Source organism: Mus musculus, chromosome 16, assembly GCF_000001635.26.
Source record: "Mus musculus strain C57BL/6J chromosome 16, GRCm38.p6 C57BL/6J".
NCBI lineage: Eukaryota > Metazoa > Chordata > Mammalia > Rodentia > Muridae > Mus > Mus musculus.
The window spans coordinates 51,689,095-51,714,023 of NC_000082.6; positions in this window are offsets into that span (position 1 = coordinate 51,689,095).

Genomic DNA, 24,929 nt, shown 5'->3' on the forward strand with positions numbered 1-24,929 from the left:
ATATTACTGTTCCAAAATGTAGGGAAGGCGGCATAGAGAGAAAATACTGAACCAAAACATGATCAAAAATCAGCTGGGCAAACTCTAAACTCTGCATCTCCATCTAATGCCAAAATGCTCTTCAGATCCCCAACTCTTTTCAGCTTTGTTGATTGAAACACACTTCTTTCTCAGGCTGGATCTACTCCATATTAGATGCTTTCTTCTGCAGGTATCCCATAGCTCTGGTAATTTTATTCTCTTGGATTCTCCAAGGCAATATAGGATTTACTTTCTCACTACGGCCTCTCTGAGTCTCCATGAAGGGACACATCTGCCACATGCTTTGCCTCAGTGACTTTCCTTAGTCTCAGAGGTAGATTTCATAACCCCTTTCTTTAATCCTTGACTCTCAAGTTAGACCCACATGACTGAAGCTGCCAAATTCTGCTGCTTGCTAGGAATAGAACATCACCCATTTGTTCAATTACATCATCACAAGCTTTCTGTTTTTTTTAAACTTTTTTTTTTCAAGACAGGGTTTCTCTGTGTAGTCCTGGCTGTTCTGGAACTCACTTTGTAGACCAGGCTGGCCTCAAACTCAGAAACCCACCTGCCTCTGCCTCCCAAGTGCTGGGATAAAAGGCTTGCGCCACCACACCGGGCTCAAGCTTTCTGTTTTTTAATGATTTCCTTCACTAACTAAGCTTGTCTGCTCTAGAACTTGTTCTGTAGACCAGGAAGACCTTGAACCTCAGACATCTGCATACCTCTGTCTCCTGTGTGTTGAAATTAAAGAGGTATACAACATGGATTGAAGCTTTTCTTTATTTATTTTTTCATAAGATGGAACCTTAGCAAATGGGATCTTGTCCTGAGGCATCACTCCCTTAATTCCATTTAATATTTTTAATCTGTTTATCTCTTTGAACTCAGGATTTAGCTACATTCCTGGTTCCCCGTTAGCACTTGTACAATACATTTTGTACTTTTCCTTTCTTGTTACATTTCATCAAATTTATCTTCATAAAAGTGAACCATAGTCTATGCTAGGCTGTTTTGAGATTTCTTTTGCTAATGCAATTAATAAAAAAACAACAAAAAAAAAAAAACAAAACTCTTCACCTTAGCCTCAGGCAAACTCTTAAGACAAGAGCAAAAAAGCAGCCACATTTTTCACCAAAATATTATAAGAATAATCTCTAGGCAACAAACTAAAATTCTTCTCAATTGAAAATTCTTAAACCAGGTTCACATAGTTTAAATTATCATCAATACCACTGTCTTCCATGTTTCTACTAGTATGGCCCAATAAACCCCATTTAAAGTATTCCACTATGTTCCTAATCCAAAGTCCCAAAATTCCTCTAAACCAAAGCATTATTAGGCCTATCACAGCAATACCCCAGTTCCTGGTATCAACTTCTGTCTTAGGGTTTTATTGCTGTGAAGAGACACCATGACCAAGACAACTCTTCTACACATTTTAAAAACATTTTGAGGGGGCTGGCTTACATTTTCAGAGGTTTAGTCCCTTATCAGCATGGTGGGAAGCATGGCAGAATGCAGACAAACTCAGTGTTAGAGAAGAAACTGAGAGTTCTACATTTTGATTCACAGGCAACAAGGAGAAGATAGTGTCTTCTACACAGGGTGTAACTTGCGTGTATATGACACCTCAAAGCCTACCTCCACAGTACAACATTTCCTCCAACAAAGTTACACCTATTTCAACAAGGCCACACCATCTAATAGTGCCACTCCCCGCAGGCCAAACATTTAAACACATGAGTGTATGGGAGGGGCATACCTATTCAAACTCCTACAACCATCATATTGTAAAGACAAACTAGGCTCATTCTTATTTATGACTAAGTCTCTGTTTCTCAAGAACTGGGCTATGTCCCACCTGTAACCTCAGCTACAAATGGTTCTGTACTGCCTGTTTCAGGAAACCGCAACCACATTTTGTTTCAAAACCATCTTGAAAGCATACCTTTGTTTCAAAAGATTGTGATGACTATCTTGTTAGGACCATCTTGCTATCATGTCTGTGTTTCAGGAGATCATTATGACTAACTTGTTACGTTTATGTTCTGCTCCGGTATCCCTGTCTATTTTGCCTATTTGGAAACCCCCTACCTCTGAGCTATGCAACCTTGTCATCTCACATCCAATGCTGATTTCTTAAACCTTACCTTAGGGGGAGGTAGATCTTGAGAGTTTAAAAAGCCTGCTCTAATTACTTACTTCCTTGATTTAATTAATTGGAGCATGATGATTTGGATCTGTGGTATTCCTCCTAGAAACTTTGGGATTAACATCTGTTCTAGTGAGATAGGTAAAATAAAATATTCTCTTGTTTTCTTTTGCTCAGATTTCTGCCTTCTGTTCTCCAATAGCCAAAAAGAAAAAAAAAGTGCCTTAATAAAATATGCCTCTAAGTAAACTGATTCAGCAGAAACATGGATATTGGTCTCCAGAACAGATTTCTAGCAAGCCCTACTTTACTCATGAAAAGAGCTGAATAAAAGAATGAAAACAGAGTACAATGCACACAATTATGTTTGCTAAGGTTAGCCTCTGAGGTTAACCATCTACAAAGACAAAAACATATACAAAGTGTTTTAAAAGCAGTCCTTAAGCAGTTCTAAATTTTCTTTTCTTTTTCTTTTCTTTTTCTCTTCTTTTTCTCTTCTTTTTCTTTTCCTTTTTAACAGTTCTCTTAGTCATAGTCCTTTAAAAGCAAAAAGTATTATTTAAGGCAGAATTTACACCCATATATAAATTCATGGGCCTGATAGTATGGTATTATTAAACTTGATACCACTGATATTAACCTAAATGGCACAACATTGAACAAAATATTCAATGAATTCTGGATTATGATAAAATGACTTTATCGTTAATTAATCCAACATCTGGAATTTTCACCAACATTTATTAATTCAGTAGGTTCACACTTGCTAAATTTCAAGAGTTTTAAATAAAATCCCAGACATCCTATCAACTCACTAGGGTAGCACTATAGTTTCACAAAGAGCACTTCAGTCAGAAACAAACAGCAGTCTCAAAGGATCAAGATCCTTGTCTCATGTAAATATAACTAAAGGAACTTGCTAGAGGGAAAATAGAAGAGATTAGTTTAAAGAAACAGAGGCTGAGTACTTCAGATTAATAGAGTTTAATATGTAGAAGTATCTGGGTCAATTATATCAATTGATTAGATTTCCACTGAGAATGCCTCAAAGGTTTAATATTTGCATCAATCATTACATTTACAAAATGGGGAAATAGACAAATTTCTAACATCGAAGTATCTTATAAAGAGTGAAAGCCAGGATTTGCTGGCTTCAGAGTTTCCATCTCAGAATTTCCTTCTCTGCTGGTAGATCAATAAAAGTCCTTCTCCCATTGAGAGGAGAGTAGCTTCCTGATCTTGTGCAAATACTTAGCTACAGCCAGAATATCCTGGTGTTGTTGACTCCATATAATATGCAGTCACTTAACTAACCAGGGAATGAAGAAGTGGGAATCTATGGCCTCTCAGGAAGTTATTGTGCAATGGTTCAGATCTCTTCTGTGATGTAAAACAGTAAACAAGAAGGGCAAAACCAAGGAGCACTTTAGGAACCAAAGACTAAAGAAGCTTCCAATTGCCTAGCTTGATTAAAGCGAGAGGATGCAAGCCTGAAGGAATAATGACAGAGAAGAACGTAAAGAAGGCTAATGGTCTGGGATGCATAGTCTTGTGAGTGGAAGAGAAAGCCTCCCTTTTGTATATGATTTTTATCTACAGCATTTACTACAAGTACTTCAAGTTATCTTCAAGGAATCAATAGACAAAGAGATTCAGTCCACTTACTCCCAACCTGTCTGAAATATACATTGGCCTCAAAATCTCACATGCCTGTTTTCTTTGAATAAAGTAAGTTGTAAAGTCAAATTTCTCACTAATACTTAGGCAAATATTGGTAATAATAGTGGGTATTTAGGATAAAGTTTGTTTTTAGAGTTAATATATCTATTTAACAAAAATGACTCCAGCTAAGCGAATGCAGGGATATTCAGAGACAAAATCAGGTGAGTCCATGGCAGGGCTGGCCAGACATGGAGAAGAGTGCAAAAAGGTCCATACTTATCATCATGAACAAAACTCAACAACAAGTGAATCAAAAACCTCAATATAAGACGAGATGCACTGAATCTGATAAAAGAGAAAGTGGGGAATAATCCTGAGCTCAATGTTACAGAAAAAGACTTCCTGAATTGAACACGAATAGCACAGTCAATAAGAACAAAAATTAATAAATGGGACCTCCTAAAACTGAAAATAAAAAAAAATAGTAAAGAACACCATCTTTGGGACAATGCAGTAGCCTATAGAATGGAAAAAGAGTGTATTAGGTGCATATCCAGATGGAAAGCTAATATCCACAATAGAGAGAGGACTCAGAAAAACCTGCATAACAAGAAACAAATAACAAAATTGAAAAATGGGGTACAGATCTAAACAGAATTCTCAAAGAGGATGCACAAATAGCTAAGAAATAGTTAAAGAAATGTCCAATGTCCTTGTCATCAGGGAAATGCATACCAAAACTGTCTTGGTATTTCATCCTACACCTGTCAAAATGGCCAATATCTTTGAAACAAATGACAGCTCTTGCTGACAAGGATTTGGAGTAAGGAAACACTCATTCGTTGCTAGTGGGAAGGCAAATTTTTGCAACCACTGTGAAAAGGAATGAAGGAATCTAGCAATTCCTCAAGAAGAAGGAATCTATCTACCTCAAGATCTAGCTATAATACTCTTGGGCCATGTGGTGGTTTGAATATGCTTGGCCTATTAGGGGCTGTGGCCTTGCTGGAGTAGGTGTGTCCTTGGAGGAAGTATGTCACTATAGGGGTAGGCTTTGAGACCCTTTCCCTAGTCATGTGATAAACAGTCTTTTCCTGTCTGCCTTGTCAACAAGATGTAGACCTCTCAGCTCTATCTCCAGGGCCATACTGTCTGAATGCTGCCATAGTTCCTGCCTTGAAGATAATGAACTAAACCACTGAACCTGAAGGCTGCCCCAATTAAATGTTGTTATTTATAAGAGTTGGCATGGTCATGATGTCTCTTCACAGCAATGGAAATCCTAGGACATGGCATATACCTAAAGAATGCTTCATCCTACCACACAGACACTAAACCATACTCATTGCTGCTAGCTTGATGGCTTGCTTTCTCTCTCTCTCTCTCTCTCTCTCTCTCTCTCTCTCTCTCTCTCTCTCTCTCTCTCTCTCTCCCTCTCTCTCTCTCCACTAAATTATTTTATTTATTTACATTCCAAAAGTTGTCCTGCTTGCCAGTTCCCCCTCCCGGAGATCTTCATCCTGTTCCCCCTCACCCCCCTCCATCTTCGAGAGTGTGCTCTTCCACCTGTCCACTCATCTCTCCTCACCTCCATCAGCATCCTTCTTCTCTGGGTTATCCAGTATCCAAAGGATTAAGTTCACTCTTTCCCACTCATGCCATATAGGGCAGTCCTCTGCTACACATGTGCCCAGGGCCACTACCGAGCCCATATGTGCTCCTTGGTTTTTGGCTTAGTCTCTGGGATCTCTGAAAGGTACAGGTTAATTGACACTGTTGTGCTTCCTATAGCTCCTTCATTTTTTCCTCTAACTCTTCCATATTGGTCCCCAACCTCAATCCAGTGGTTGGCTGCATTTGTCTCAGTCAGCTGCTAGTAGAGCCTCTCAGAGGGCAGCCTTGCCAGGGTCCTGTCTACACCCACAATATGGCCTCAGTAACAGGGCCAGGATTTGGTGTAGGCACATGGGATGGATCCCAATTTGGGGCAGCCACTAGGTGGCCTTCCTTTCAGTCTCTGCTCCATTTTTGTCCCTGAATTTCCTTTGGACAGGAACAAATCTGGGTTAAAAAATTTTAAGATAGGTAGGTGACACCCTGCCTCAAATGGGTCCCATGTCTATATACTCCAGGTGGTCTCTTTCAGTTCTATTTTCCCACTGTTGGGAATTTTGGCTAATGTCATCCGCATTCAGTCCTTGTAGTCTCTTACATCCCAGGTCTTAGGTACTTCCTACAGTTTCCACCTGCCTCCTAACCCCAACTGCTTCATATTATGATTCATTCTCCTGGCCCTCCTATCTATCCCAATACATGATCCTTCCTTTCCTTTTTCCCTACCCCCTCCTCTGCCCCACCCAGTTTCCTCCCTTCCTCTGCCTCCAATGATTATTTTGTTCACCTTCTAAGTGGGTTCCAGGTATCTACACTTGGGCCTTCCCTCTTGTTAGCCTTCCTACAGTCTTTGAGTTGTACCACAGGTATGCTGAACTTTTTTGCTAGTATTCACTGGTCAGTGAATACATACCATGCATGTCCTTCTGAGTCTGAGATACCTCAGGATATTTTCTAGTTCTATTCATTTGCCTGTACATGTGTATTTATAGGTTGTTATTTATATATTAATTTTTCCACACATACATATATATACATATGGATATTTAGGAATATATTCTACTAGCTGAGTCCTCTAATGTAAACTTGGAAAAGGAGATTAGTGAATAAAGGACATACATATTTTATTTTAAATTTTATATGCAAGTATTCTCTTAACAACAAAGTGAACACCAAGTGTTTATTAGAATGGGGATGCTTTATGTCATGTCATCAGCCAAAGAATGGCAGATTTTGAGAACTGTTCAAACTGAACTCTCAATCCTCTATGGGATGCTTAACACAGTAGCAGGAGGGTGAGACACCTCGTCACAACGCATCTCTCTCCAGGAAGCTGAGAATGATAAATGTCAGGGTTGTTTGTCCTCTTCATTCATGTCCAGAGCCAGTCCAAGGAGAGGGGCTGTCTACACTTAGGGTAGGTATTCCCTCCTCAATCAACACAATCTGAAAACTCCTTCACAGCCGTACATACTCAAGGGTTTACTTCCTAAGTCAATGGTTCTCAACCTATGAATCTTGACCACTCTGTGATTGCTATATCAGATATCCTGAATATCAGATATTTATATTATGGTTCATGACAGTAGCAAAATTACAGCTATGAAGTAGCAATAAAATAAATTTATGGCTGGGGGGTTTATCATAACATGAAGAACTGTATTAAAGGGTCACAGTATTAGGAAGGTTGGGAACCACTGTGACCAAAGTGATTCTATATCCTTTTAAGTTGTATTTGCCACACAGACCCCAAATACTAACTTTGAGGACATCATTTTCCCAGCTTGATTCTGGAACCCATTTCTGTGCCAGAAGTGTTTTAATATTGAATTGAAAAAAAATACTTTAATGAGATTTTTGGTCTACATGCTAAAAGTAAAACCATTATACTACAGGGTAAGTTTCAGGCACCATGCTGTATTCTGTGCCTTGTCCTTTAGCGATTATTAATATGGTAAACCATCTGTTGCAGCTAAGCCCCAAAAACACATATACAAACAACATTATACAGGCTAATCAAGTTATATTTAGAAATATATTCCTAAATATTCATATGTATATACATGGAAAAATTTATATATACAAGGAAAATATCTAACTATATTATAATCTCAAAAATAAAATTTAAAAAGTTACAGGCTTCTATGTTCTATCAGTGTCTTCTTGTATACTTTTGTTTGCTTTTTATTTTACTCATTATTTTTAGAGTCAAACATTAATTTTCTGTGCAATATTCATTTTCACTAATGAAACATGTTTCATTCTTTGATAAGCTAATTGGGTAGGGTCTGTACATTGAGATTGTCCATAGAAATCAATAAGCAGTGTAATCTGAGCCCAGTTGTCATAAAATAATTTTCCTCTGTAAACACGATTCAATATTTCTCAGTACAAAATTTCTCTATACAAAATATTCTACCTTCCTTATTGCACTTTGAAATTTGTAAATAAAATTTGTGAAGCTTGCTTTTTTCTTTTTATCCTGTTATATACCTATATATGCGCTTAGGGTTTCTTTTGTTTGTTTGCTTGTGTCTGACTCATAATCTGTACACCTGTCTTCATAGGAAAAGCAAAACCTGTTGTTGAACCCAAATAACTCTACTCAAATCATCCTAGTGGCACCAACTGCCACTCTCCTCGCTAGCCACCATAATGTTTCAGGTTTCTGAATGAAAGACACACACACACACACACACACACACACACACACACACACACACACACTTTATATTTTAATAGGCCTTAAACAGCTCAATGGCAGGACTACTTCCAAATCTCCACATGTGTAACACGCTACTACCCCCCCCCCATATTCCTGAGTTACTATTTACTAAATATAATCCATCTTGGCTGTCCCAGACCTGCAGCACCTACATGACAGCTATGTTCTCTGTCCAGCACAGCCCAGGAGTAGCCTCTACTCTTTTCCCTGGCATGGCAGCTATCTCTCTTCCTATCCCTTCTTCAGTCCCTTGTCTCAGGAATCCTCAAGTCTGGCCTCTGTCTCCCCTGTCCAGCCATTGACCATCATCAATTTTATTTACCAATCAAAACCAACTGCAGGCAGGGTCCCACAGCATCTTACATACAGACATGTGGGTTTACATGCAATTTGGGGTACCAAATTAATATAATACATGCAGCATCAGACCAAATCCACAACACCAACCTCTTAATCTACAGTTAGATCAAAAGTGCTTGGTGGCTCCCACCTGTACGCTGGCATTTAGGAAACTGAGGCAGGAGAATTAGGATATGAAGGAACCTCGGCAACATGAACAAACATAGAGGAAGGCTCAATCCATTCAACAACTTAAACACTCAGCCTTGTACTTGAACTTCAAAGTGTACTTTAGAATGTTGGAGAATAGCAGCCTATATATGGTATTCTTTCTTACAGAAATGCTAGCAGCCACTTGCAACCCCACATGCCTTTAACTGTGATATTTATTGATTGAGTGACTATGTGTATGCCTGTAGAATGGAACCTCACTGAAACTCTAGGAAAACCACAGCTTTTGTTGTTGTTGTTGTTATGAAAGAATGATTTTATTTTAGAATTGGCAAAACCATTCCTTGATCTATGAAGAATACAAATAAATGATTTAATGGCATGAAGCCTTTGAAAGTTAATATTTCTTATGGAAAAGGCACATTTCAATGTCATACTTTTTTTTTTTCTGCAATGCAAGTGCCTATCTCTGGTTCCTTGGACTCAGAAACTCTCAAAAAAGTGAGCAAGTCTGGGATTGAAGGGGGAACTGCCCTGGGCAGACATCACTCAGACTCTCATGTCCTTGTCAGCCAAGACAAAAGTTGCTCCTCTGACACTCTTGATTCTCTTTTCTGCTGTGGCTTCCAAGATAACCTCCAAGATTCTCCAAATTATGGCAGTCTATGAGAAGCACATTTAACAGTCCAACGTGTAGGTGGTAGAATGTGTGCCCTTGATGTTATTTTTTTTTAAGGGAGTCGAATAAGATACCATGTGTGCAAATTTAAGCATTCTAGATTTCTGGGTTCCTGTTTTCACATAATCCTCCACAGACAGCATTTGATACTGTGATCTTATCTTCCCTGTTTTTATATCTACCTAGGCTCAAAAGAATTGACATCATTTGCTGTGGTCATAAGAGCCTGTATATTTCAAAACTTGTATTTAAATATTAATTTATATTTTAAAGTAACGATGCCTTAACTATAGAATTGAATGGTTTAGTGGTTTCCACATAAAAATTCTTTCATTTTTATAGGTTTGAGAAGTCTCCTCAGAAAGGCAAAATTCCTAAGCGTGGCTAGCATTTTATCTCTCTGTTAACCTTTTGATGGGAAGCAGGAGAGGGGATTTAGAAGGAGTCAGAGGGGGAAGCTATTCTGCCAGAGGTGGGAACACAGCTAGCACATCTAACTTGACCTTGCTTATTGCATCGCCTAGGGCAGGACTCGCTTCTAGTTATGATTTCATTCGAACATCTTTACCGAGAGTTCATTTATGTCATAGCTTTTAGGAAAGACAATGCTACCTTAATGAAACAGAAAACTTCAAGCTACATTGCAAAATATAGTTTGGAATCCTAGTCAAGAAAGTGTCACACCATCTCTCCAATCAGGGCAATTCAGGTCCAATCCTCAGTGAGTTGTCTCGATTTACACAAATAAATGACTGTTTGATACCCCCCGTCTTTTTCAGAGGAGATCAGCCTATCAAGTTTATATTTGATGATGTTTAGTGTTTTAGCTTCCTCCAAAATCAGGCAGTGTGTGTGAGTGTGTGTGTGTGTGTGTGTGTGTGTGTGTGTGTGCTTCTCTCTCTCTCTCTCTCTCTCTCTCTCTCTCTCGTGTGTGTGTGTGTGTGTGTGTGTGTGTGTGTGTGTGTGTGTGTGTGTGTGCTTCTCTCTCTCCTCTATGTGTGTGTTTTAAATTCTTGCCTCTAATCCTCAAATGCTGTGACTATAGGTATGAGCCAAGATAACTGGCCTGAATTATATTTTTTTTAAAAAAATCATACTTCTTGCATTTATTTCAACTAATGAAACTGAAACAATTGTTCTGATCCTCACTGAGGCAGTTAAGAACAAGTATTTTCAGTGTGTGTATTCAGGAAATGGAGGGATGGGGTGGCTGTAACAGAATCCAGTCCAATGAAACTGAGCCTTCTAGTAATCTAACCAAATACCTTCTCCAACAGGGAAATGCATCTGTGAGTTTATTTTTATGTGAATCCTGGATCATCTGGACTTTGGGGTGTGAAATAAGCTCCTCTAGTTAGGAGACATACCCGGATGATAATCTCCAGACCTTCTTAAAGTCAAGTGTGTTGGAAGGCAAGTTTTTTTTTTCATTTGCGTGCCTGTTTCCTCATGTGAAACTTGCTTTACTAATTCTAAGTCAGTTCACAAGTCAGCTGATGATTGGGGAGATTAATTATCCTTGTACAAAGGGAACCATGAAATGCTAAATTCTGCTAAATTGTTAACAGTGTGAAACTCTTAAGTCCAGGGTTAAGGAAAGCAATTAGGCCAGACTGATTTGTCTCTGGCCTATTTTTAGTGCCTGATTTAACTCATGGAATAAGAAGCAGGAATAGGTCAAATATTAAAAGTCATAGGAACTGAGTATTTAAGATGTTTCCAACCATTATGCTTGTGCTCATTATCAGATCAATTTGAACAGAGACACGGTGGCACAGATTTGATCAGCCACACTTATATCCCATCAAATGCCTTCCTTTAGCTGCCAACTTCTAGCATGTAGCATCCTCGAGATAGGGTAGAAAAATAGGATTTGAATTTATAAACTTTTTGTACCTTCAAGTATTTGCTAAACTAAGCTCTCTTCCCATAGTCCAGATATCTGTCCCTTTTAACATCTATACTGTTAGGAATTTGATTATAGATTGCTATTGTATCTTCTATTCCAGCACACACAGAGAGGGAGGGAGAGAGACAGAGAGACAGAGAGACAGAGACAGACAGAGACAGACAGAGACAGACAGAGACAGACAGAGAGACAGAGAGTCAGAGATAGAGATAGAAAGAAAGGAGAGAGAGAGAAAGGAGAGAGAGGGAGAGACGAGAGATGCTATCAAGTGCCCAGCATTGCTAAAAGTATTTTAGTAATGTGACCTAAAATCACTTTACCAAAAATCCTGTCAGCATCTCTCTATCAAGCCTTGAAGGATCATCATGATTATAAACAGCTACTTCATGTCAATGCGTGGTGGCCAGTGTTAGCCAGCGCCACCTTGTAATGGCATATGTGGCTTCCCATATCTCCCCCTTTTTGTTTTAATAAAAGGAAGCTGGACTAGGCCTGTGCAATTATGTCCATCTGTCGTGGTTCCTGTTTTAGGTCATTCCTCTAGTGTCACAGCCTTAACCCTTCATAGAGTAACCCTATCGCCACCGGGCCCCGTGTCTTAGGTTGGTCTGTGCATGAGGAAAGTTGCCCGTCTCTGGATACAGTGGTGCTGCGTGACAGTAACTGCTAAATGACCTAGGGCGAACTCTACAAAAGAGGCCAGCCAAGTTTTAAGGGAATGAATTAGCGAGGAAATCATGATCACCCTATCGCGTGCAATGAGGAAACCTCAGCGATGTGCAAGGGCTGATCAATGATTGTCGAAGTCTCTCTCATCCCAGTGCAATGGATCCATAAATCCATTGAACAGAGACACTGTTAGGGGTGCAAGAGCAGAGAACTCAGATGCTGACTAATTCTTGAGCACAGATAACCAAACTTCAGGGGAGGCACCGTTTTCAATAACTAAAAGTGCCTGAGTTATAATCACCTTGTCACGTCTTTGTTGGGTTCTGAATGAGAAACATTGCTATTATCTTCCATTAACAAATGAAGTAACTGAGTGGTCCAGAGTCATTGACTGATAAATGATGGCAGGAGAAACAGAACCCAGAGCTTTTCAATTCGAATACAGTTAATCTGTGGGGGTTTTGTTTGTTTGTTTGTTTGTTTTTGTTTTTGTTTTTTATGATGCAGGCATTCCCTTCAATTCCAATAACAGTGGGATTTCCTAGCAAGACTGAGGTTCTTTTCTATTACTGTAACAAAGTACCTAGACAAAAGCAACTTAAAGGAGAAATAATTGATTTGGTTTACAATTTCAGGTTACTATTCATCATTAAGGCAAGAACTTGAAGCATCTAGTCATATGCATCCAAACTCAAGAGAAGAGAGCAATGAGCTAATCCACATATGCTATTGCCCAGCTTGCCTTCTTTTCTTTCAATAGCATCCTCTGCTCACAGAATGGTTCCACACATGATCAGGATGCATTTTCCCACATCAATTAACATAATCAAGGCGTAAGACCTGCTTCCTAGGTATCAAGTTGACAGTTAATACTAACCATAATATAAGGCCATTTGGAAAGTCTGAAGAAACTTGAAAGAGGAATGCTTAGGGGTGGGGGTGGGAGGGCTTTGCCACCTGACATCTCTGAGTCACTGCCCAAAGTTTCATAACCTTACCCATAAATGGCATCCACAAGCACTTCTAAGCCTACCATGGTTGTAAGACATTTCAAGTCAAGAAAAAGGTCAGTGCTCAATTCTTGGCAGCATAAAACTATATTAGACTTTATTAGCACTTAATGACAGTAGCAATTCCAATCATATTTCTACTCACCGATGGAAAGCACAGGAAAATCAGCACTACTTCACAAGTACTGTAAGACCTATGGAATCCCACTGATATAATCAAAATAAAGAATAATAAGGATACACACACAGCCTGTTGTGGAGATAATGTTCTGGCTCAGTTTTGAAGTTTCAGAATCAGTTTCTATTTTCATCCCAGGCCATTTTGAATGAGCTAATATTTTGTTTATGTGTGTTTCAGGAGAAATTATAAAGCAGAGTGAAGTAATGGCTCCATTATGTGCATTAAGGATTTGGATTCTGCATAGTCAATAAGTAGGAAGACAGATGTTATTTCAAAACGCCCTCCTAATTTTATCTTTCCACTTTCCATACAAACTGGTAAGAACTATGAATCCTCTAAACAGACAGAGAATAGACAAAGGAAATCGCATGTATTCACATTGTATCCATATAATTATGGAAGATGTATAAGCTATGTAGTGCTCACTAGAAATTTTCCCAAATTGGCACATTTAACTCATAGTGCTTTCTTAAATCTAGGTAGCCCAGAGCCATGGAGGGGTATGTAATCAGGAGTAAACCTTGAGTTGGTTCCAGGTCTGCTGCTAATATGAATAATCTTGAACATTCCTCCATATCATATTCCCATACTGGAAAAGTGTGAACTATAGTAGCATTCTCACCATTAGTTGTGGTCTTTAAGAAAATCTAGATAGCTAGCATAGCCAACACATGTCTAGTGAGTTGTCATTGTATTTTTGAAATTATGACACTGTGGAGAATTTTGTGGATCATTCTAACCAGGATTGAAAGTTTTCTGTAAATTTAGCTTATCATTATATTCTGTATGTATTTTTAAAAGGTTTAAATAGACAATAAACCATGTTCCATGGACATTAAATAATTAAGGATGAGAAGAAATTGTGTCTTTCACTTACAAATTCTTATATTCCCTTAAGTTCCACCTGGTAAGCCAAAGCTTTTTGTGCTAAGTGTTTTAATCATCAACCCCATCTGGAATGTGAAGTACCTGTGGGCGTGATGAAAATTCTGGGTGCTACAATGTCACTAATGGCTTGGAAATGCATGAGCAGCATTTTTTCAAGGTTTGCATCAAGGTTATACTCTAATTACTTTCATGATCACTTTTTAAAATACAAAGAAGGGATCTATTCCTGAAGAGGTATAATTTTAACAGACTATACTCAGATCTCAAGCCAGAAGACATCTGAGGCTTTTCTATTTCTCACATCCAGATAGATGCTGGCTAGGTTTTGGGCAGTGAGCAGGACCATAAGATAACATGAATGAATCCTTCCAAAGCTTGAAAGCATGGATGTGAATAACAAACCTCTGGAGTAGAGGCCTTTATCCCCATGTTTCTTAAAGCTGCTTGGAACTCGGAAACTTATCCCATGGCTCAATAGAGAGAAATTCTAGTTTTTCTCTCCCCCTGGATAAGCACAAAGAAAAGCCACCCAAAGTTTCTACTGTTTCTCAAGTTTAGCATTCACAGGACTATGCTTGGTATCTTCCTTCATTCTCCTCACTGATGGGATGGTTTTGGATAGATGTGAGTCACAGAGTGAGAACTCTGAGCTTTTCCAGACAACTCCCTATCTTTCCACATTGAGTAGTTTTCCCGGAGTGTCTGTTCATGTTGTAAATATACCCACTGATCTAGTCTGCTGTTGCTACCCTTCCATCCTTCCTTGTCTGAGTACTGTTACTCTAGTTGGCTACTTCTAAATGCTCATAACAGCCCATTCATGGTGCCAATATAGTTTCCTAACATTCTTGTCCCATTCCACTTATAGATATTCACAATTGTTTTAGCAACAATGTGACCTTACCCTTTTCTTCTGAATCCTTGACCTACCTCATTGATGAAATACTGAAATTCTTTCATCTCTCACACAGCCTGTCATAACCTGTGCCACCAGGCTTACCTTACGTAGTGTGCTCTTGGCTTGCATGTTCAGCAGAACAGCACTCATGGATCCAAAGGCTGCAACCAACTTCCACCCTCTCTAGACCTGATTTATTCATTGTACAGGATCAGAAAACAACTTTTTCAGAAAGTCATTCCTCTATCACACTATCTCAGACATTCTATATCTTAGCCATCACCACACTGGATGATGATCTGATTAATAATTACACTACCAAAGCTCAGCACTCTCAAATAGTAAACAAACATGTATGTATGTATGTATGTATGTATGTGTATATATGTATGACATATATATACATATTCTGAATAAACTAATGAATTCAATGGCTTATAAAATATCAATGAATTCAAGACCAGCCTGTTCTATATTGAAAGTGTGCACCTTATATTCAAAATAAAATGCTTGATTCTTGACCCTAGGTATGGGAAATCTTCAAAATGCCTCAGAAACTCGTATAGCAGGAGTCCGTGGCACATTTTCACACTTATTTGACATTTTTCTTTTATTTATAACAAGCTACTGCTAGCATAAAAATGCCAAAACTAATGCTGGGGGCTACGGTTTTATTTCTAATTCCAGTTTTCTAAGGGTTTTGTGTGATCTTCATGTTCTCATCTATTTTCAGCCTTCACCACTTAGTATTGTCTAAAATCCCAGAGTATCACAGAAATCATAAAACTGTAAGTTTCTTCTCTCATAACGAAGGCACGTGAATATTATTTATTTCTCAACACTTGCAGATGCCACATCAATAAGAGGAAGGTAAAAAAATCAGTGCTTAATCTTTAACTGGATGTGGATTCTATGTACCTCCTATCATGTGACATGTGCACGGAACTCACAGTTAATGCTTATCCCTGCCTTGCTCGTGTTCTTTTACCTTTATCAGATCATTTTGGCTATTGAAGATCTTTGAAAAATATGATCTACGTGCCCATTGGTGTATGCTTGCTTTCAAGACAGGTCTGCTCTCACCTCTGTAGGTGTTGCTTACAGTGACCTTTCAGTTGAGAACTGGAATGACTCTTTTATTCTGATGAGTACATTTATTTATAGAAAGATGCCAAGCAAGGCCACACTTGAAAGCTGAGACGGGACCTTTAAAATGCACAGGAAAGAATAGGCATGTAACTGGTGACACTTTCAGGTTGAGGTTCTCTCACATGTGGTTTGTCTAAAAGGAAATAGTGGAGACACCTAAGCTGTAACCTAAATTCTCCACTATATATCTAAGGTTTTCTCTCAGGGACCACCTTGGTGTGGAAAACTGAATCACACCCCCATTTTATCTGAAAAATAAAAAAAATGATTAGAAACCAACAGCGCACTTCTTCCAGGCAGTTAAGGGAGGTACCCATTTGAGTGTCTAATGTGTGACAGAAAACAACTGTCCTTTCTTCTCTTTCTGTAGCATAGAAGTTTTCTTTTTAAAAGCAGGAGGGTGCTTAAAATTGCTTAAATATTCTTCAATACATTCTTTCAAAACTTGGAGAATTTGAGTGTTTGCATTTATTTAAAAGGTGAATTTGGGAGCAAGGAATTTTATCCAAATCTCTCTCTCTCTCTCTCTCTCTCTCTCTCTGTGTGTGTGTGTGTGTGTGTGTATGTGTGTGTGTTTAGTACTAAATTCAATGTTAAGATTGAAGTATCCAGTGTATTGGTTCTATTTGCAACACACACACACACACACACACACACACACACACACACACACACACACACACTAAAAAAAAAAAAAAACCACATATATCTTGCAATAGAAAAGCATTGTAAACAATTCAAAATAATGAATGACTATAAAGCCTCGGTTAGAATAAAATTAAATCACTGACATTTGGAAGAGACAGCTAGCTAAATTTTAGCCTTAGGTATCATTCAAAATTAAATTCTCTGGCATAGGTCTCTTTGCAAATAAAGATATACCCTCTGAATATAATGACTTCATTCCATTTAATTGATACTTACACAAAGAATTAGTTTCATTATTGCCACATAAAAGAGCGGTGGCATCATTTGGGAATCAACAATATGGACTTCAAACTCCTTTTTCTGATATGAAACCCTGGTCCCATCACTTGTTAATTGGGGGCCTGAATAGGTAGTACAGACTCTCTCTACTTCTCTACTTCAGTTTTCTTATTGGCAAAGTGAATATGTCATTGATCTAGAATTTTAAACAGTTTAAGTACAAAGCATGCATATTAATAATACAGTTTGGTTATTATTTTATAATAAAGTTTGGTTCTTAAATATTTACTGTATAAAAAAAATCAATGAGTTCATGTAATGCCTATACTGGTGTTCATGAGATGTACCACCTCTTGTGCAAGAGTGGCAATGAGCTGGATGCACGATGATTTCCAATTTCTCATTGCCTGACATGGGATTATACATTCACTGGATTTGATTTCCCTCAATTGGTTGCTCTAGCTTGTCCAAACTGTGCAGGGTTGTTCATTATAACCCACTGATAATGCCTTTGAAAAAGCTTCCTTACTCATGCCTGTACAATGTACTTCCTGGGATTATTCGTATCTCAGAGCTTAGTACTCCTCTAATGAAGACACAGCTATGGATATGATAGAGAAGGTACATAAGCAAGATAGGCAACCTACAGGTTTTATGTGTTGAGAGTCTAACTTATTCATGCTGAGGAAAACCCTTTATCACTTGGTTACACTTTATCTGTATGACTGCTCTCTTTCTCTCCTTCCCTCTACACACACACACACACACACACACACACACACACACACACACACTCACACTGTCTCAAACACATTTTGCTCTTTTGAAGCTGGGAAGTTAGAGCTCTCACCTCTTTACAAACCTTCCAATTAAGACTGTAGAATGAAAGGACTTGGGGGAGCAAGTCAAGTCAAACCTGGTGTCTTGTCTCTTCTGCCTATTCCCAAGCAGACAGACCAGAAGCATCCCTTTGCACACTTTGCCTCTGGATATACAGAAAGCAGGTTAAGAACTGGAACCAGATCCTGTCTTTTTGTGGATGGAATGGTTTCCTAGAGCTCCTACTACACATTTGAAGTTGAGCTCAATTCAAAATGGAGAGTTATACAAGTTATTTTCCTTCCCCAACAAAGGCAACTGCAGCAACAGTAGCTTTGCTGTTTCTGTTATTGTTACAAGGGAGGGGGCAGTTACATTTGATTAATGCAGGAGAATGGAGAGTAGAACTTTGGGTATTTAAGCTCCTTCTCTAAAAATAACAAAAATTGATTCGTCTCATCATTATTGCTAAAGCGCTAAGTCTTGAGATTATAAATTATTCCAATCTCAACAGCATTCAACTTCTAATCAAGTCTGAAGTGGATGAGACTGTCAGCTCCAAAGATTTGGATAAAGGATGCTTCACACTGTTGCGATGAGGAGAGTGAAAAGCATTTAAAATAAATGATCTGCCTAAGGGACTCAAATTTATGATTGATTATTGATCTCTGAAAAGACTTTCTACAGGGAGAAAAGTTTCTGTACTAAACCCTGTGTTCTGGAGTGCAGCTTAAGCACTCTTCCAAGCAACCTGAGCAGTTTTCCCAGCTCATGTGGCAGAGTCAAGGATGAAGGGTTTCATGCCACACGACTCTCTGCTGTTTCTTTGATTAAGTCCTTTCCTCACTTGCTTCCTTGTTTTTCCATTCCTGGGCATAAAAAAGCTCCGGTGCTCACATCTGCTTGCTTGATTTTCACACTTTCGGAACATGGACCTCTTTTCTATGACAGTTTTCCTATGGTTTTCCTCCCAATCACTCCTGGCTGAAATTGCTAATGAGTAGATTCATCTTCTCTGTGGCGTACTCTGAAAAATGTTCATTGAGTTTACCTGCTATTTCATAATTCCCCACTGTGCATGTGTATGGAAGCTTTTCCTAGAAATTGCAAAACTCTTAATAATGTTTTCCATATCATGAAATGTATTTCCAAGCAGTCTCTTACTATATATAGCCTGTCACTAGATTTGGTCCATTACATCATGCAACCTTCTCTGAACCATACATCCTGGACGGCAATGCAGTAAACACTCTAAACCAAGTCTATGTTGTTGTTTTTAAAAATGGTAGTATACTTTTTTGTTTGTTTGTTTCTCATTTTTTCTTTTCTTTTTTTTTTATTCTTTAATCATTTTTACATTCCACTCGTTAACCCCCTCCAGATCTTCCCTATGACTGTTCCTCATTCCATACCTCCATCCCCACCATACCAGACCTCCACACTCCCTGGGCCTTCCAGTCTCTTGAGGGTTAGTTGCATCATCACTCATTGAGTCCAGACCCAGCAGTCCTCTGCTGTATATGTGTCCAGGGCCTCCTATCAACTGGTGTATGCTGCCTGGTTGGTGGCTCAGTGTCTGAGGGATCTCAAAGGGTCCAGGTTTGTTGAGACTGCTGGTCCTCCTACAGGGTCACCCTCCTCCTCAGCTTCTTCCAGCTATGCCCTAATTCAACCACAGGAGTCTCCAGCTTCTGTCCATTGGTTGGGTGTAAATATATGCAACTGATTCTTTCAGCTGCTTATTGAGTCTCTCAGAGAGGAGCTATGCTAGGTTCCTTTCTTAAGTCCATCAGTAATAGTGTCAGGCCTTGGAGCCTACCCTTGAGCTGGATCCCAATTTGGACCTGTCACTGAACCTTCTTTCCATCAGGTTGTTCTCCATTTTTGTTCCTGCAGTTCTTTTAGACTGGAACAATTCTGGATCAGAGTTGTTGACTGTGGCATGCCCCAATCCCTCCACTTTATGTCCTGTTTTACTACTGGAGGTGGACTTTACAACTCTGTCTCCCCACTGTAGGGCATTTCATCTAAAGTCCCACTCTTTGAGTCCTGAGTATTTCTCAACTCCCAGGCCTCTGACCTAGAGGGTTCCCCCACACCTCCTACACCCCAAGGTTGCCTGTTTCCATTCTTTCTGCTGGCCCTCATGGCTTCAGTCCTCTTTCCTACCCTTAGTAACCATTCATGTTCCCCTTTTCCTCTCCCAGTCCCCTCTTTCATCGAAGTCCCTCCCTCCTTCTCCCCTCACCCCTCATGATTGCTTTCTTCTCCCTCCTAAGTGGGATTGAGGCATCCTCACTTAGACCCTTAGGCTTGTTATCCTTCTTGAGTTTTGTGGATTGTATCCTGGGTATCCTGTAATTTTTTGGCTAATATCCACTTATCAGTAAATACCTTCAATGCATGTCCTTTTGAGTCGAGTAACCTCACTTAGGATGATATTTTTTAGTTCCATCCATTTGCCTGCAAAGCTCATATTGTCTGTGTACTACTATGTTCATAGCAGCCTTATTTGTGATAGCCAGAGGCTGAAAACAACTCAGATGTCCCACAACAGAAGAATGGATACAGAAAATGTGGTTCATTTACACAATAGAATACTAATCAGCTATTAAGAATGAAGACATCATGAGTTTTGCAAGCCTATGTTCTAAGCATAAGAAAACATCACAACAAGATTTAACTTAGCAATTCTGACAGATATCTGGGTTGCAACATGCTTTTGAAGTTTTGTAATTTTGTTCTACTTCTGTTTCTTAGTTTTGCAAAGTTTATCATTATATATGTGACATTCTCAGGAGACCTCAAGCACTTTGGTAGTCATGGGCTTTTCCAATATCCCCATATCTCTCCAATTCAAGGAACTAGATTATGCATACATATTTTTATTGGCATATAAACTCCCTGTTCTGTCAAGGGCTTATTAATTTCCTTTCCCCCAACATTTCTTGTAAATTGCTCTTAGATCCATCTTCATGAAACACTGCCATTATCAAGCCATTAGACTACTTTCTTTCCCCTCAGTTTATAGCATTCAGCTATTGAGAGAATGAAATGAAAGTGTAGGATGGTGTTTCCTTGTGTTATCAAGGTTTTTATGGCTCAGCTACTTTATTCATATTACTATGTTTAAGTCTCATGATAAACCTAAGTGATATCATTATCTTCTTCCTGTAAAGAAGAAATAGAAAAATTAGACATATTTAGGCAAATGCAATTCAAAGTGGAGTTGCTCTTACTTCAAGTCACTTGAAGGTTGGCTGTGTTGTGGCATTTTTGTCTAAACCCTTACAATTTTCCCAGCCTTTAATAAAAGAATTGTGCCTGGGACCAGCCCAGCACCAGTACTCTCTGAAAGGCAGCGATAAGTGAGTAGCTTCTGTGGTTTTCAGGGGCAAATATTCCATTTGAGAGGCAAAAAGTTGTTTGTTTTCTGTAATATTTACCTTTCTTAACTCTCCACTAAGGCCAGAAACCACTGGCTTTTAGAGACTTACACCTGTTGTTTAGTGAAAGGGGATTAAGTAAAGAAGTTGATTACTCTGGCTCTCTGTTCTTTTACTCATGAGCCCATCCCTGATCAGCTAGAGGCTCAGAGTTTCCTTAACTCTTAGTGAGCCAGAGGCAAAAAAAAAAGAAGGTCAGCCATAGAGGAAGAAATGTTTTTGCACAGGCAACTCACACAGACCACATCAACTCATACACACACATTCTGGTCAAGACCAACCACCTCTCATCAATTTCACAAGTGCTCATGAATTCTTACATATACACACCTATACTTATATATCCATACATTCAGTTGGTGGATGGAGCAGAAGCTCCCATGAGCAAGTTCCAATGCAGAAAAAGCTCACTCATTCTACTGAAAAGGAAGCTCTTACCTTTATAGCTCAGAGAAAGGCTTCTACATTTTGTTGTTGTTACAAGTAAGAAAAAAGCCATCGACCACCTTATTGCCATTTTTAGTTCTTAAACTATCTCAGGATAATAGATCACATGGTCTTCCAAGCATTTTTAAGCATTCCATAAGTTCATAGCAAACCTAAGACACTAATTCAAGTCATAAGTTGATAAGGTGTCACAGCAGAAATGTTTATGTGTTTTTCCATTAAGACTAGTGCTGACTAAACATTCATTTTCTGTTACTAGCACCAAAAGTTCATTAAAAGTTTAAAACAATAATTCTTATGACATAAGTTAGCACAGTTTTGTCAAGAGTCAAATCATCTGGCTTGTGTCTCATTAGTTTTGAAGTTTTGTATAATTAAACCAGTCAATATTTTATTTTTTTTTATCCTAGCACCTAAAATAAATTATCCATTTCCAGTTTTTATGACCTTTAGTTACCAGATAGTAGTCTCAAAGCTATCCTAGAAAGAATGTCCACCCTGATTGTAAATTTACTACAAGCCTGATTTTTTTCCTAGTGCAATTAGCCTATGGCACATGAATGTTTACAGAGACATATTTGCAGCTTTAATACTATAGAGTGCTCAAAGTTATTTACATAAATTTAGAAGTTCTATAAAATCATTATTAAGAATTATGAAATCATCAATTTGTCTATACAGCATTGCTACATAATAGTTCATCTTCACTCGTTTGTAGAAAATCTGCCCAATAGGGTGGGCTAATGTATAGGAATCATTAAGCTATATAATAGTGACAGCAAAAGCATATCAATAGCAAGAAACAATCCTTGGATAAAAATCTCTGAAGGCCTTGCAATTCAGAGCTTACCCATAGCAGTCATGCAAAGCAGTGTACCATCTCCAGAAAACCTACTTATATGCCTTTCACCTTTCCTAAATGACACCTGACAGAATTGTTGCCCAAACTCTGTTTAACTTTGTTTTGTATGCTTCTTTTCCTATGGTCTTTGAGTTATATTAATCTCACCATACTCTTGAAAACCCACATATATGCTTTATCACATATTGCCTATTACTTTATGTCTTAGAGTTTCTATTGATGCAATGGAAAACCATGACCAAAAGGCAAGTTGGGAAGGAAAGGGTTTATTTGACTTACACTTATGTATTGCTGTTCAACATTGAAGGACGTCAGGATAAGAACTCCAACAAATCAGGAACATAGAGGCAGGAGTTAATGCAGAAGGCATGGAGAAATGCTGGTTACTGGCTTGCTCCCCTGATTTCAGCCTATTTTCTCAGAGAACTGAGGACTCCTAGCCTAGGGATGGAATTACCACAATGGAATGAGTCCTTTCTCATTAGTCACTAATTAAGACATTCCTTACAGGCAGATGTTATAAAGACAATTTCTCAGTTGAGGCTCCCTCCTCCTGGATGGCAGGTTGACGTAAGCTAGCCAAAACATTTTACATAGAAAAGAAACTCATTCCAACCTAACAGCTCTCTGTCTTCTGTGTTCTACTTTGGTCTGTGCTTTCTCCTTCATGATATCTATGAACATCAAATTGGCACTGTTGTTGTACCAGGGAACACTTGTGATCCCCAAAAGACCAGCCAGGAGCCAATACTGATGCAATCATAATGGGGTATTATTATTATTATTATTATATTTTGTATTTAGTTGTTCCTAGTATGTGAAATTTTTTAATATTTTTAATTAGGTATTTTCCTCATTTACATTTCCAATGCTATCCCAAATGTTCCCATACCCTCCCTCCCACTCCCCTACCCACCCACTCCCAGTTTTTGGCCCTGGCATTCCCCTGTACTGAGGCATTTAAAGTTTGCAAGTCCAATGGGCCTCTCTTTCCACTGATGGCCGACTAGGCTATCTTTTGATACATATGCAGCTAGAGTCAAGAGTTCCGGGGTACTGGTTAGTTCATAATGTTGTTCCACCTATGGGGTTGCAGATCTCTTTAGCTCCTTGGGTGCTTTCTCTAGCTCCTCCATTGGGGGCCCTGTGATCCATACTGGGGTCTTTATTTATAAGCTTGAGCTTGGGCTTACTCACCACCGACCCAACAGTTGGTTTGCTGAAGCAGCTCCAAACTCTCATCAGGACAAAGTATTATAGGAAATGGCAAACAAGGGGTGAGTTGTTTCTAGCCTGGCAAGCATCTAATTGAGCGGCTATTGTGGCCTTTAACATAAATGGCTGGTGATGGAAGACAAACCATAAACTTAACTTCTGTTTCCCACTGACTGGTGGTTGTTAGGAAGTGAAGTGTCAGCGGCAGGCTTGTAACCTAGACTTGAAGATTTGGGGGGAGTAATCTGGAAACTGTTGCTAGGTACCAGCCTGTTAATTAACTCAAGTTCAAACTTAGGTCAGCTTCTCTAAGAAGGAGTCTGAACCCAAGACCTGGTCTCTCAGTACTTGTAGTCATATACTCAATTTCTATCTTCTTTTAATATTTTCTAGCAAATCACAATGTTGTGTAGCTTACTCAGTGCATGCTTTTCCATTCCAATAAACTATAGTCAGTTGATGGAACCATATAATTTAATTTACAAACAGCGGGGTTTCTCTTTGGTTATTGAATGAGTGATTATGTATGCATGTGTAAGTGACCCAATTTTTGGCATAAAACCCAGACACATTATTAAGCCTTTATTTTTATCTAAACTAATTCTTCTGTGAATTCTTCATGGAATGGAGGAACAAAGATTCTTTTCTCTTTCACTTAAAACATTACTAAAGGATTTGCTTTAACCACACTGGAAGAATAGTCTAATCCTTAAGGGATGCCTTAATTTTAAAGTATTGGAAAGGGAAATTTCACTCAAGTGGGTGCCTCTCATATAGGCTATCTGTATCTGTGTTAACCTCACCATACTTTAAAAACCTCACACACATGGTTTATCAAATGTTCCTTCCTACTTTATGTCTTAGAGTTTTTTATACTAACATTCCTCAGTCATTCAATAAAACTGTATTATTTGCCATATATATATAGCTAGAGAGGTGGCTCAGTGGTTAAGAGCACTACCTGCCCTTCCAGAGATCATGAGTTCAATTCCAAGCAACCACATGATGGCTCATAGTCATCTATAATGCGATATAATTACCTCTTCTGGTATGCATGAAGAGAAGGCAGTCAAATATATAAAATACATGAATAAATAATTCTTTGCAAAAACTAATATAACCTGCTCAGTCTGTGTCCTG